Source organism: Chiloscyllium punctatum, chromosome 10 (assembly GCF_047496795.1).
Source record: "Chiloscyllium punctatum isolate Juve2018m chromosome 10, sChiPun1.3, whole genome shotgun sequence".
Lineage (NCBI taxonomy): Eukaryota > Metazoa > Chordata > Chondrichthyes > Orectolobiformes > Hemiscylliidae > Chiloscyllium > Chiloscyllium punctatum.
In genome coordinates, this window is record NC_092748.1 from 38,799,204 (window position 1) to 38,815,143 (window position 15,940).

The 15,940-nt window shown below is 42.0% G+C and overlaps 1 protein-coding gene and 1 long non-coding RNA gene across 2 annotated transcripts in view; one reads left to right on the forward strand and one right to left on the reverse strand.

Moving 5' to 3' along the window:
* Window positions 1-4,358, reverse strand: part of LOC140482059 (uncharacterized) — a 126,357-nt gene extending 121,999 nt beyond the window's left edge. The window contains exon 1 of the long non-coding RNA XR_011961649.1: window positions 4,251-4,358. This is a non-coding gene — a long non-coding RNA (uncharacterized lncRNA). The remainder of the gene's footprint in view (window positions 1-4,250) is intronic.
* dnah7 (dynein, axonemal, heavy chain 7) overlaps window positions 1-15,940 on the forward strand; it is a 398,230-nt gene that overhangs the window by 282,454 nt on the left and 99,836 nt on the right. The gene's annotated exons all lie outside the window — the stretch shown is intronic.

Genomic DNA, 15,940 nt, shown 5'->3' on the forward strand with positions numbered 1-15,940 from the left:
CATCAGGTGGTTGTGAAGCAGGATCATAAGACACAGAATTTATAGCAAAAGATTACAGTGTCATGCAGCTGAAATGATATTTTGAACAAACCTAGATTAAGTCTTTCACTTTTTAGAATGGATTTGCTAGTTTCAATTCTATAATATGTAAATCCCAGAACTTCCTTTAAGTCACATTCTCAAGATAACTTCAGGTTTTATAACAAAAGGTGCTGTCTCAGCTCAGACAATCCATTAAAGGTGTGAGGTTAAAGTCTGTCTGTATCCCAATCTTGAGTCTTGCACACATGCAAGCGCACACTCATATACACACACACTCATACACACACTCACATGCACGCATTCACTCTGTCTCCCTCTCCTGCACGCGCACACACATATAGGTTTATGGGGTGAATTTATATTTGCAGAAACATTCTATTTTGCTCAAAAATGCATATCCTACAGGCAGTCAAACCATGTAATATCTTGGGAATTCCACTTTAGAAATAGAGCCAGCCTGACTCAAAGGAGCAGGGGAATAGAGGGAGGAGGAGGGCTTCTTCAAGGAAGGCATCCTTGCAAGAGGATTCGCAGTAGGTTAAAGTCAACTAGCAGAAAGTGAGGATTGCAGATGCTGGAGATCAGAGCTGAAAAATGTGTTGCTGGAAAAGTGCAGCAGGTCAGGCAGCATCAAAGGAGCAGGACAATCGACGTTTTGGGCATAAGCCCTTCTTCAGGAATGATCGATTCTTCAGGAACATCGATTCTCCTGCTCCTTTGATGCTGCCTGACCTGCTGCGCTTTTCCAGCAACACATTTTTCAGCTCTGATCTCCAGCATCTGCAGTCCTTACTTTCTGCCAGCCTGACTCAAGATTGGGATACAGACAGACGTTAACCTCGCATATTTAACGCATTGTCTTTGGCATTAATATAGGACATGAAAGCATAAAGTTGGTGGGAAATTAGAGTTGAGGGTTATTAGATCAGCCATGATCTCATTGAATGGAAAAACAGACTCATCGGGTTGAATGGCCTACCTCTGTTCTAATATCTTGTGTCTTCTATCTACTATGAAAACAGATACAAAAATACTTCAAGGTCTCTGCCATTTTCTGGTTTCCTATTCTCAATGCCTCAGTCTGAGTTACTAAGGGCCATTGCTCACTGTTACTCTTATTTTTCTTTTTATTTACTTATAGAAATATAGAGTCATAGAGATGTACAGCATGGAAACAGACCTTTTGGGCCAACCCATCCATGCCCACCAAATATCCCAACCCAATCTAGTCCCACCTGCCACCACCAGGCCCATATCCCTCCAAACCCTTCCTATTCATATATCCATTCAAATGCCTCTTAAATGTTGCAATTGTACCAGCCTCCACCACATCCTCTGGCAGCTCATTCCATACACGTACCACCCTCTGCGTGAAAAAGTTGCCCCTTAGGTGTCCTTTATATCTTTCCCTTCTCACCCTAAACCTATGCCCTCTAGTTCTGGACTCCCCGACCCCAGGGAAAAGACTTTGTCTATTTATCCTATCCATGCCCCTCATAATTTTATAAACCTCTATAAGGTCTCCCCTCAGCCTCCGACACTCCAGGAAAAACAGCCCTAGCCTATTCAGCCTCTCCCTGTAGCTCAAATCCTCCTACCCTGGCAACATCCTTGCAAATCTTTTCTGAACCCTTGCAAGTTTCACAACATCTTTCCAAAAGGAAGGGGAATAGAATTGCATGCAATATTCCAACAGTGGCCTAAGCAATGTCCTGTACAGCCGCAACATGACCTCCCAACTCCTGTACTTAATACTCTGACCAATAAAGGAAAGCATACCAAACACCTTCTTCACTATCCTATCTACCTGCACTCCAAGGTCTCTTTGTTCAGCAACACTCCCTCGGACCTTACCATTAAGTGTATAAGTGTATAAGAACTTCAACTTGAGGATCTGGTCTATTCTTTTCCATCACTATTTTAAAACGAATAGAATTATGGTTGCTGGCCCCAAAGTGCTCCCTCACTGACACCTCAGTCACCTGCTCTGCCTTATTTCCCAAGAGTAGGTCAAGTTTTGCACCTTCTCCAGTAGGTACATCCACATACTGAATCAGAAAATTGTCTTGTACACACTTAAGAAATTCCTCTACATCTAAACCTTAAACCCTATGGCAGTCCCAGTCGATGTTTGGAAAGTTAAAATCCCCTGACAGATAGCTGAGATCTCCTTACAAGTTTGTTTCTCAATTTCCCTCTGACTATTGGGATATAATAAAATCCCAATAAGGTGATCATCCCTTTCTTATTTCTCAGTTCCACCCAAATAACTTCCCTGGATGTATTTCCGGGAATATCCTCCCTCAGCACAGCTGTAATGCTATCCCTTATCAAAAATGCCACTCCCCCTCCTCTCTTGCCTCCCTTTCTATCCTTCCTGTCGCATTTGTATCCTGGAACAATAAGCTGCCAGTCCTGCCCATTCCTGAGCCATGTTTCCGTAATTGCTATGATATCCCAGTCCCTTGTTCCTAACCATGCCCTGCGTTCATCTGCCTTCCCTGTTAGGCCCCTTGCATTGAAATAGATGCAGTTTAAATTATTAGTCCTACCTTGTCCCTGCCTGCCCTGACTGTTTGACTCAATTCTGTTCTTAGCTGTACCCATCTCAGATCGATTTCTTTCTTCACTATCTCGCTGGGTCCCACCTCCCCACCTTATTAGTTTAAATCCTCCCAAGCAGTTCTAGCAAATTTCCCTGCCAGTATATTAGTCCCCTTCCAATTTAGGTGTAATCTGTCCTTCTTGTACAGGTCACTTCCGGCCCAAAAGAGAATCCAACGATCCAAAAATGTGAAACCTTCTCCCATACACCAGCTCCTCAGCCATGCATTCATCTGCTCGATCGTCCTATTTCTGCCCTCACTCGCTCGTAGCACTGGGAGGATTTCAGATATTACTACCCTTGAGGACCTCCTTTTTAAATTTCTGCCTAACTCTCTGTAATCTCCCTTCAGAATTGGCAGTTATGAAATATCTGTCGCTGTTTCTCCATCTTACAGTTTAATCTATTTTTTCAGTCTGAGACTTTCTTGCCCTCCACTAAATTCCATACCATATCTAGCTCCTGACTGAGTTCCAGTGGGTCAATTGTGGGCAGCCCCTCTTAAAAGATAAAGGACAACAATCACAGTATGGCTGGGCACAGATACAGGCCTCGAGAATTGCAAGGAAGAAAGCTCTACTTAGACAAGGAGTACAGCTATACTCTCACATGCTGGAATTACCAGCAGCAGTTCATGGTCATGGGGTGAGAATGGAGAAATCCATTCAGGTACTGTGCACTTCTGCATTGAGAAAGCATGGCCAACCTCAAGGGAACTATTTGGGACTTTTGTATATCACACTGTGCAGCATAGTCAATGATACTGGTGATGCAGAAATAGTTTAAATAGATGCCAGTTTTGATCTAGTTTGATCAGGTGATCCCTCCTGCCACCCAGAGTGCTAGCTAAGGGCTGAGGCAGTTACTGAATAGGATAATGATGCCACCTCTCACAGGACACCAGGAACATCATCGGCTTCTTTGGTCCATCTTACTAATTCCTGTGCAGTAATGCTGAGTAATGGAGACTGTGTCCCTAGAATGGCATCTGGGCGGTAGCCTCTGCAGGTCAATAATGAGAATGACTACTTGGTCTATCTCAGCTATAACAGAGGTGAGCCTCTACTTCATCTGAGATCATGGAGGGAGAACTGAAGAGAAGTAGCAGAGAGTTGCAGCCATCTTATTAGGCAATACAATGAGTGGCTGAGTTTGCCTAACATGTATGCTATAATGTGAGATTGACACTTGTGTGACTGAATATTAATGGATATTGTTGATAAGAAAGGACTTGTTTTTTGGAGTTATACAGACTTGAGGTTGAGTTCCATGTGATCTGACATCATTTATGGTGTTGTGGACTAGGCTAGACCACTCAAAACATTCTTAAGCAGGCAGCCCAGACCATAACTTTGCAATTTGTTTTGGTAAGTGTACAGTGAAAATTACCTGGATTAAGTTAGCGAGGTTGACTACCAGGTTAAAAACAGACAAAAGTTTATTCACAAAATTGCACAATGAAACACAAAGAACAGAATAAAGAACCCCTACAGAACTCAGTCTATCCAAACTAGACTTAATTATGTTGTTCCGAATATACACAACAGTCCCAGTAAGCAAACCCCCTTAGAAACCAATGTAAGTGAATGGAACAGATGCTTACAGGTTGTAGTTAGATGGTCAGAGAGAGAGACAGTTTGTTTCCACACAGCTCACTGTTGAACTCCCAACCAGTTCTGGACTGAACTAAACTACTCAGTGGGAGAGCTGACCACTCCCCTTTCGTTCTTCAGGTCACTTCTAAAACATGATCACCTTGGCCTGAAGTCTCATCTGTTTACATATAAACAAAAGGCCTCTCAAAATCCTTTTCATCTCGGCACCAAACCAGTCTGATTGGAGCCTGGCCTGGTTTATTACCCCTTTGAGAAAAATCAAAGACAGAGTATCCTTGATCCAAGGAACAGCTTTTAGAAATTAAAGGGCTAGCTTTGTGGCAATGGTGCAGGTGCTTTCATGCATGCTAACAGCCATACATAGAGTAAAAGCATAATTCAACTTACTCTGTATTTACTCCCCCAAATTCTTTTACTGTACCCCTCTTTAAGATCATTATTTAACCATGAGTATTTAGCTCCTTTTGTTTGACCTTGATCCTTAGTGGCATCTACTTCTTGTACTGCTGGAGATTAAAATGGTCTAACTTTATATTTTCAAAAAGTATATTGATATATTCTATTGCTGCTTTGGAAACTATTTGAAAAGGCCTACATTATGGATTGCATGACATTCTGCCTTGCAAAACTATCACCAATGTAGAATTTTCCTTGCACAATGTAAACCAATGGTGAGAACAGTGCCATTTTCTCACTACAGCTACTGTCTCACCAGCCTGTTGATAGGCATTTGATTAATAAACTGGACTAAATCGGAGTTAGCAGTCTGACTCCAGGAACATTGCGTGTCTTCATGGATTAAAAGCCTGTTTTCATTGTGAAGTTCAGCCTGTCTGGTGTACTACACTACTGTTTGTAATATGAGGTCATCTTTATTCTGTAAAAACTTTGACAGAGCTTCATTTTGTACTGCCACTACACAGTAGCCCCAATTTAACTCTTCTTTAAGATTTCCATATTATCTGTGAAGCAGTATACTGTATATTGTTTATGAAGGAGTCAATAGTTTCCTTATCCCTTGCTTGCATAGCTTAAACCTTTCTTAGTCTACAATAGGGTTTCTTTATAAAATTAAAATACAAGTTGAAGGCTTTAATTACAAGACCCTATTTTACAGTTTTTTTCTCCCTGTGTCTATGTAAGTTTCTTCCGGGACCCTTCGGTTTCCTCCCACAATCCGAAGATGTGCAAGTTAGGTGAATTGGCCATGCTAAATTGCCCATAGTGTTCAGGGATGTGTAGATTAGGTCCATTAGTCAGGGGTAAATGTAGAGTAATGGAGAATGGGTTTGGGTGGGATACTCTTCGGAGAGTCGGTGTTTACTTGTTGGCCTGAAGGGATTCTAAAATTCTAAGATATTGTCTGGCACAGCTGCTAAAGGGAGGACGAGGCAACCATGGCTGACCAGAAAGTCAGAGACAGTATACAGGCAAAAGAGAAAAGATTGCAATGTAGTGAAGATTAGTGGGAAGCCAGAGGTTTGGGAAACCTTTAAAAGTCAGCAGGGAATAACTTAAAAACAGTAAGGAGAATAGGATGAAACATGAGGTAAGCTAGCTAGTAATATAAAAGAAGATTGCTAGAGATTTTTTAGGTATGCACATGGGACTGATGGAAAATTAGGCCAGAGAAGTAGTAATGGAGAACAAAGAAATGGTGAAAGAACAGAATTGGTATTTTGCATCAGTCTCCAGCAGCTTTCCAGAACTTCAAGAGAGCCGTGGCAGAGATGAGTATAGCGGCCATCACTAGGGAGAAGGTATTGGGGAAGCTGAAAAGTCTGAAGGTGGAGAAATGATCCAGACCTGATGGACTACACCCAGAGTTCTAAAAAAGATAACTGAGGAGATTGTGGATCGTCTGTGGTAATCTTCAAAGAATCATTGGAGGACTGGAAAGTGTCTAATGTAACATCCCTGCTTAAGAAGGGAAGAAGGCAAGAGGCAGGAAGTTGTTGATAAGACTTAGAGTCCATTATTAAGGGTAGGGTTGTGAAGTACTTGGAAATGGGTAGTAAAATAGTGTTGAGTCAGCATGGCTTCATCAAGGAAGTCATTCCTGATAAATCTATTAGAATGTTTTGAGGAGATAACAATCAAGTTAGACAAAGGAGAGCTGGTGGATGAGATCTATTTGAATTTCCAGAAGGCCTTTGATGAGGTGCCACACAGGAGGCTGCTAAATAAGAAAAGAGCCCATGGTGTTAGGGGTAAGATACCTGCATGGATAAAGATTTGACTAACTGGCAAAAGGCAGAGAGTAGGGATAAAGAGGTCTTTTTCAGTATGTCAGCTGATGACTGTGGTTCCACAGGGTCACTGTTGGGATCACAACTATTCACGTTTTCTATCAGTGGTGGACAATGGAAACAAGGGCATTGTTGCTACGTTTGTAGCTGATACAAAGATAGGTTGAAGGACAAGTAGTGTTGAGAAGGTGGAGAGACTGCAGAAGGACTTGGAGAGTGAGTGAAGGAATCACAGATGGAATACACTATGGGAAAATGTGAGATTATGCACTTTGGTGGGAAGAATAGAAGCATAGACTGTTTTCTGAATAAAGAAAGGCTTTGGAAATCTGAGGCACAAAGCGTCTGAGATGTCTTAGTTAAGGATTCTCTTAAAGTTACCATGCAGGTACAATGGGCAGATGGCAAGGCAAATATAATGTTTGCATTCATTTTGAGAGGGCTAGAATATAAGAGCAGAGATGTCCTGCTGAGGCTATATAAGATTCTGGTCAGCTTGCATTTGGACCATTGTGAGTAGTTTTGGCTCCATACCTAAGGAAGGATACATTGATGTTGGAAGGAGTCCAGAGGACATTTACAAGAATGATCCCAGCTGAGATATAAGAGTCTTGTTATATGAGAAGTGGTTGAGGACTCTTGGTTTGTACTTGGTGGAGTTTAGAATAGTGAGAGGGAATCTGATTGAAACTTACAGAACTGAGAGGCCTAGGTAGAATGGACATAGAGAAGATGTTTCCACTATAGGAGAGACTAGGTCCAAGGGCACAGCCTCAGAGTGAACAGACAATCCTTTACAACCAAGGTAAGGAGGAATTTTGTTAGCCAGAGGATGGTTCATTTGTGGAATTCATTGCCAGAAAGTCTGTGGAGGCCAAGTCAACGAGGGTATTTAAGACAGAGATAGGTTGTTCATTAGCAAGGGGATCAAAGGTTATCGAGAAAAGGCAGGACAATGGGTTTGAACGACATATCAACCACAATCAAATGGCAGAGCAGACTCGATGGGCCAAATAGCCCTAATTCTACTCTTGTATCTTATGGTCTAAGCCCATCACTCATGAGCACCTACCATAGCTGAGCTTCACTTCAGGTGTTTCTCCCACTTCTAGATTTGGATCGCTTAATTGACCTAGTGGTTTACCATCGCTGAGCTTCACTTTGAGCTTTTCTTTCCTGCCTTCGATTCTGTGGATCTGGTCATTGTTACTGCCATGTAGTAATGTGAGGTCCATGTTCAAATGAGTGAACATTAACAATCTTTATTAAACATAACTGTATGCAAAGAATCGTGATAAAGGACATTTTTAATGGAGCTCTGCAGATGTAGATTCCAGTTCCTTGTCATAAGGTCAAGCAACACAGCAACAAATCCTTCAGTCCAAACAATCCATGCTATCCATAATCCTCATCTAAATTAGCCCCACCTGCCTGCGCTTGGCCCATATCTTTCCAAACATTTCTTATTCATGTACTTATCCAAACATCTTTTTAACCTTGTAACTGTATGCACACCCACCACTTCTTCTGGAAGTTCATTCCGCTCACTAACCACTGCATGTGTAAAAATGTTTCCCCTCATGTATTTTTAAAAATTTTCTCCTCTCGCCATAACAGTATGCCCTCTGGTCTTGCAATCTCCAACCCCACGGAAAAGGCACCTGCCAGTCACCTGATCTAAACTCTTTATGCTTTTGTAAATTTCTATAAGGTCACTCTTCAACCTTCTATGCTGCAGTGAAAAAAGTCCCAGCCTATCTAGCCTATCCTTGTAACCCAAATTCTTCATTCCCAGCAATGAAGGCAAGCATGCTAAATACCTTCCTAACTGCCCTGTCTGCATGGGATGCAAGCTTCAAAGAAATATGTACATGAACCCCTTGGTCTCTCTGTTCATTAGGCTGTTACTTTTGGAATGCTGTGTGCAATTCTGGACTCCCTCCTATAAGAAGGATATTGTGAAACTTGAAAAGGTTCAGAAAAGATTGACAAGAATGTTGCTCGGGTTGGAGCATTTGAGCTCTAGGGAGAGGCTGAATAGTTTGGGGTTTTGGAGTGTCGGATGCTGAGGGGTGACCTTATGAAAGTTTATACAATCGTGAGGGGCATAGATTGGGTAAATAGCCAAGGTCATTTCCCCAGAGTGAGGGAGTTCAAAACTAGACGGCATAGGTTTAGGATAAGAGGTGGAGGATGTAAAAGGGAACTAAAGGGCAACTTTTTCATGCACAGAACAGTGCATGTATGGAATGTGCTGCCAGAGGAAGTGGTGGAGAATGATACAATTACAACATTTAAAAGGCATCTGGATGGGTATATGAATAGGAAGGGTTTGGAGGGATATGGGCTAAATGCTGACAAACGGGACTAGATTTATTTAGGCTACCTGGTCGGCATGAACAAGTTGGACTAAAGGGTCTGATTCCATGTTGTATATTTCTATGCCTTTATGATTCTATAGCACTATTTGTTTTTATTTGTACAAGCAGCCCTACTTTTAATTGTATAAGTACTGGCCTTGTTTATATTACCACAATACATTACCTTGTATTTATCCAAATTAACTCCATCTGCCACTCCTCAGTCCATTGACCCAATTGATTAAGATCGTGTCTGTGTGGGTTTCCTCCAGGTGCTCCAGTTTCCTCCCACAGTCCAAAAATGTGCAGGTTAGGTGAATTGGCCACGCTAAATTGACCATAGTGTTAGGTGAAGGGGTAAATGTAGGGGAATGGGTCTGGGTGGGTTGCTTTTTGGAGGGTCGGTGTGGACTTGTTGGGCTGAAGGGCCTGTTTCCACAATGTAAGTAATCTAATCTAATCTAATCTCTTTGTAATCTTACATAACCTTCTTCAATGTCCACTTACCACCAATTTTGGTGTCATATGCAAACTTACCAACCAAGCCTAAATTCTCATATAAATCATTTATATAAATGAGAAGCAAAAGTGGACCCAGCACTGAACCCTGTGGAACACTACTGGTAAAGGCTGCCAGACAAAAAAAACAACCCTCCACCACCACTCTTTGTCTCAATGCCATAAAGCCAATTTTGTATCCAGATGGCAAGCTCACACTGAATCCCATGCGATCTAACTTTACTAATTAGTCTTCCATGTGGAACCTTATTCAAAGGCTTTACTAACGTCCAAGTAAACAACACCCATCACTTTGCCCTCATCAATCATCTTGGTTGCTTGCTCAAAAATCTGTCAAAATAGTGAAGATGATTTCCCTTGCACAAAACCATGCTGACTATCCCTAATCAGTCCATGCCTCTTCAAGTGCTTGTAAATCCTAGCTTTCACCTCCAACAACTCACCCATCAGAGGTCTATAGTTACCAGGCTTGTCCTTATAACCCCTCCTTAAACAAGGCATAACATTAACCATTCTCTAGTCATCTGGCACCTCACCCTGAAAAATAGATGACACAAATATTTCTGCGAAGGGTCCTGCAATTTCCTCCCTAACTTCCCATAACATCCTGGGATATACTAGATCAGGTCCCAGAGATTTATATTTTCTAAGTCCAGCACTTCCTTTTCTGTGATGTAAACGGTTTTCAAAACATCAGTACTTATTTGTCTGAGTTCTCTAGCCTCCATTTCTTTCTCCATAGTAAATGCGATATATTCATTTAATATCGACCCCATCTCCTGAGGTTCAATGTAAACATGACCTCTTTGATTTTTAAGGGGCCTAACTCTCTCTCTAGTTGCTCTCATGCTCTTAATGTATTTGTAGAATCTCTTTGGATTATCCTTAACCTTATCTGCCAAAGCTATTTCATATCTATTCTTTGCCCTCCTGATCTCCCTCTTAAGAATGTTCCTGCACTCTTTATACTGTTCATTTGAACTACCTAATAGATGATTTTTTATTCTAGATTAGAGCCTCAATATCTTTATTCATCCATTGTTCCTTAATCCTACCATCTTTACCTTTCACTCTAACACAAACTCACATTATCACACTTTTGAAAGCCTCCCACTAATCAGATGTCCTTTTACCTGCGAACAGTCTACTTCAGTCAGTTTTTGAAAGTTCTTGTCTCATACCATTAAAATTTGCTTTACTCCAAGTAAAATCTAACTTTTATGGAAGCTTTGACAAAAGGCCAGTTAGACTTGAAACATCAGCTCTTTTCTCTCCTTACAGATGCTGCCAGACCTGCTGAGATTTTCCAGTATTTTCTCTTTTGGTTTCAGATTCCAGCATCTGCAGTAATTTGCTATTATCATTTGACAGTAGCCATACTTAGAGTAAAGATATAATTCCTTACTCTATATTGTAAATGTGAACATTTTCTGTTTTTTGCAACACTATGTAAGTATTGATACATGGCACTAGATGTAAATTTCCCTTCACTGTTGAGATGGGAAGAGAGGGATGAAGTAGTGAAGTGGATAAAATGTCTTTGAATGATACAGTAAAACCTCTGAACAGATGTGCATCCTCAACTGGTGGTAAGAGTGGATCTATTTAGAACAAAGAACAAAGGGTATTACAGCACAGGAAAAGGTCCGTCAGTTCTCCAAGCCTGTGCTGATCCAAATCCTCTATCTAAACCTGTCGCCTATTTTTTAAGGATCTGTATCCCTCTGCTCCCCACCCAATTCATGGATCTGTCTACATTTTAAATGACGCTATCATGCCTGCCTCTCCCACTTCCACTGGCAACGCGTTCTAGGCACTCACCATCCTCTGCATAAAGAACTTTCCACACATATCTCCCTTAAACGTTTCCCTCTCACCTTGAATTCATTACCTCTAGTATTTGAGTCCCCCACTCTTGGAAAAAGCTTCTTGCTATCCACTCTGTCTATACCCCTCATGATTTCGTAGACCTCAATCAGGTCCTCCCTCAACCTCTGTCTTTCTAATGAAAATAATCCTAATCTACCCCACCTCTCTTCGTAGCTAGCACTCTCCATACATGGCAACATCCTGGTGAACATCCTTTGCATCCTCACAAAAGCATCTACATCCTTTTGGTAATGTGGCAACCAGAACTGTACACAGTATTCCAAAAGTGGTCTAACCAAAGTCCTCAGCAATTTTAACATAACCTGTCAACTCTTGCACTCAATATCCCATCCAATGAAGGAAAACATTCCATATGCCTTCTATCGGCCTGTCTTGCCATCTTCAGGGAATAATGGACCTGAACACCCAGATCAATTTTCCCCAGAATGTTTCCATTTACTGTATATGTCAGTCTTGAATTGGATCTTCCATATTTGCCCCAGATTGAACTCCATCTGCCAGTACTCTGTCCAACTCTCCAACCTATTTATATTCTGCTGCATTCTCTGAGAGTGATGAGGGCAGTGCAGTAGATGTGATCTATATGGACTTCAGTAAGGCGTTTGACAAGGTTCCCCATGGGAGACTGATTAGCAAGGTTAGATCTCATGGAATACAGGGAGAACTAACCATTTGGATACAGAACTGGCTAAAAGGTAGAAGACAGAGGGTGGTGGTGGAAGGTTGTTTTTCAGATTGGAGGCCTGTGATCAGTGGAGTGCCACAAGGATTGGTGCTGAATCCTCTACTTTTTGTCATTTACTTAACTGATTTGGATGCGAGCATAAGAGGTACAGTTAGTAAGTTTGCAGACAAAACCAAAATTGGAGGTGTAGTGGACAGCAAAGAAGGTTACTTCAGATTACAACAGGATCTGGACCAAATGGGCCAATGGGCTGAGAAGTGGCAGATGGAGTTTAATTCAGATAAATGCGAGGTGCTGCATTTTGGGAAAGCAATTCTTAGCAGGACTTATACATGTAATGGTAAGGTTCTAGGGAGTGTTGCTGAACAAAGAGACCTTGGAGTGCAGTTCATAGCTCCTTAAAAGTGGAGTCGCAGGTAGATAGGATAGTGAAGAAGGTGTTTGGTATGCTTTTGTTCATTGGTCAGAGTATTGAGTACAGGAGTTGGGAGGTCATGTTGCGACTGTACAGGACATTGGTTAGGCCACTGTTGGAATATTGTGTGCAATTCTGGTCTCCTTCCTATCGGAGAGATGTTGTGAAACTTGAAAGTGTTCAGGAAAGATTTACAAGGATGTTGCCAGGGTTGGAGGATTTGAACAATAGGGAGAGGCTGAACAGGCTGGGGCTGTTTTCCCTGGAGCGTCGGAGGCTGAAGGGAGACCTTATAGAGGTTTACAAAATTATGAGGGGCATGGATAGGAAAAATAGACAAAGTCTTTTCCCTGGGGTCGGGGAGTCCAAAAGGTTTACGGTGAGAGGGGAAAGATATAAAAGACACCTAAGAGGCAACTTTTTCATGCAGAAGGTGGTACGTGTATGGAATGAGCTGTCAGAGGATGTGGTGGAAGCTGGTACAATTGCAACATTGAAGAGGCATTTGTGTATATGAATAGGAAGGGTTTGGAGGGATATGGGCTGAGTCCTGACAGGTGGGACTAGATTGGGTTGGGATATCTGGTCGGCATGGACAGGTTGGACCGAAGGATCTGTTTCCATGCTGTACATCTCTATGACTCTATGACAGTCCCCTTCACTATCTGCTACTCAACCAATCTTAGTGTCATTTGCAAACTTGCTAATCAGCCAGCTATACCTTCCTCCAGATCGTTTATATATATATCACAAACAACAGTGGTCCCAGCACAGATCCCTGTGGAACACCACTGATCACAGTTCTCCATTTTGAGAAACTCCCTTCCACTATTGCTCTCTATATTCTGCTGTCGAGCCAATTCTCTATCCATCTAACTATTACACCCTGGACCCCATATGATTTCACTTTCTCCATCAGCCTATCATGGGGAACCTTATCAAATGCCTTACTGAAGTCCATGTGTATGACATCTACAACCCTTCCCTCATCAATAAACTTTGTCAATTCTTCAAAGCAATCTATTAAGTTGGTAAGACATAACCTCCCCTGCACAATACCTGGCCTATCACTGATAAGGAAAAAGTGAGGACTGCAGATGCTAAAGTATCAGAGCTGAAAATGAGTTGCTGGAAAAGCGCAGCAGGTCAGGCAGCATCCAAGGAACAGCAGAATCGACGTTTCCGAAACGTCGATTCTCCTGTTCCTTGGATGCTGCCTGACCTGCTGTGCTTTTCCAGCAACACATTTTCAGCTCTATCACTGATAAGCCCATTTTCTTCCAAACGTAAATAGATCCTATCTCTCAGGATCTTCTCCAGCAGCTTCCCTATCACTGAGGTTAGGCTCACCAGTCTATAATTACCTGGATCATCCCTGCTACCCTTCTTAAACAAAGGCGCAACATTAACAATTCTCCAGTCCTCTGCGACCTCACCCATGTCCCCACGCTGCAAAGATATCTGTTAATGCCCCATCTATTTCCTCTGTCATGTCCCTCAGTAACCCGGGATAGATCCCATCCGGATCTGGGGACTTGTCCAGCTTAATGCCTTTTAGAATACCCAACAATTCCTCCCTCCTAATACCAACTTGACCTAGAGTAATCAAACATCTATCCCTAATTTCAACATATATCATGTCCCTCCGCACAGTGAATACATTGCAAAGTATTCATTAAGAATCTCACCCATTTTTTCTGACTCCACACATAACTTTCCTCCTTTATCCTTGACTGAGCCAACCTTTGCTGTAGTTACTCTCTTGCTCATTATATACGAATAAAAGAGTTTGGGATTTTCCTTAACCCTGTTTGCTAAAGATATTTCATGACCCTTTTTAGCCTTGTTAATTCCTAATTTCAGGTTGATCTTACTTTCCCAATATTCTTAGTCTGTTTTCAATCGCTTAGACCTTATGTATGCTTCCTTTTTCCTCTTAGCTGGTTTCACAATTTCACCTGTCATCCATGGTTCTCTAATCTTGCCATTTCTATCCCTCATTTTCACAGGGATATGTCTGTCCTGCACTGTAATCAGAGTAGAATAGTGTGATGCTGGAAAGGTAGACCCGGTCAGGCAACATTTGAGGAGCATAGGCTCTTCACCACGTTTTTCGATGAAAGGCTTATGCTTGAAACGTCGATTCTTCTGCTCCTCAGGTGCTGCCTAACTGGCTGTGCCTTTCCAGCACCACACACTTCGTCTCTGATCTCCAGCATCTGCAGTGCTCACTTTCTCCCTACACTCTAATCATCCTCTCTTTAAAAGCCTCCCACATATCAAATGTAGATTTACCTTCAGAAACTACTCCCAATTCACATTCCCCAGCTCTTGCTGAATTTAGCAATAATTGGCCTTCCCCCAATTTAGCACTCTTCCTTTATGACCACTCTCATCTTTGTTCATGAGTATTCTAAAACTTATGGAATTGTGATCACTATTCCCAAAGTAATCCCCTACTTAACCTTTAGCCACCAGGCCAGGCTCATTCCCCAACACCAGGTCCCAGTATGGCCCCTTCCCAGGTTGGGCTATTTACATACCGCTCTATAAAAACTTCCTGAATGTTCCTTACAAATTCTGCTCCATCTAGACCTCTAACACTAAGTGAATCCCAGTCAATGTTGGGAAAATTAAAATCTCCCATCACCACCCCCACCTTGTTACTCCTACATCTTTCCATAATCTGTTTACATATTTGTACCTCTATCTCATGCTCACTGTTGGGAGACTTGTAGTATAGCCCCAACATTGTTACTGCACCCATCCTTTTTCTGAGCTCTGCCCATATTGCCTCACTGTTGAGTCCTGCATTGTGCCCTTCTTCAGCATAGCTGTGATATCCTCTCTGACCAGTAATGCAACTCCTCCACCCCTTTTACCTCCCTCTCTATCGGACCTGAAGCATCTATTTCCTGGGATATTTAGTTGCCAATCATGCCCTTCCCTCAACCAAGTCTCAGTAATAGCAATAACATCATACTCCCAGGTGCTAATCCAAGCCTTAAATTCATTTGCCTTACCTACTACTTTTCTTGCATTAAAACAAATGCACCTCAGACCATCTAACCCTTTATGTTCATCATCTGCTCCCTGCCTACTCTTCCCCTTAGTCACGCTGACTGCATTATCTAGTTCCTTACAGGCTTTAGTTACTACCTCTTCACTGGCTACTAACCTCCTCATTTGGTTCTCATCCCCCTGCCATATTAGTTTAAACATTCCCAACTACATCAGCAAATGCACCTCCGAGGACATTGGTTCTAGTCTGGCCCAGGTATAGACTGTCCAATTTGTAATAGTCCCACCTTCCCCAGAACCCAATATCCCAAAAATCTGAACCACTCCCTCTTGCATCATCTCTCAAGCCAGGCATTCATCCTGCTATTCTTTCATTTCTACTCTGACGGAAAAAAACTAAAGTTCCATTATCCATTTGACAAATCCCTCCAATAATTTCTGGGTCCTCACCCTTTCGTCTTTTCCTTGATGCAAATGAGCATTACCATTTTGGTTTTTGATCTTCCATGTATTTTTAGAAAGGCTACACCTCCATATA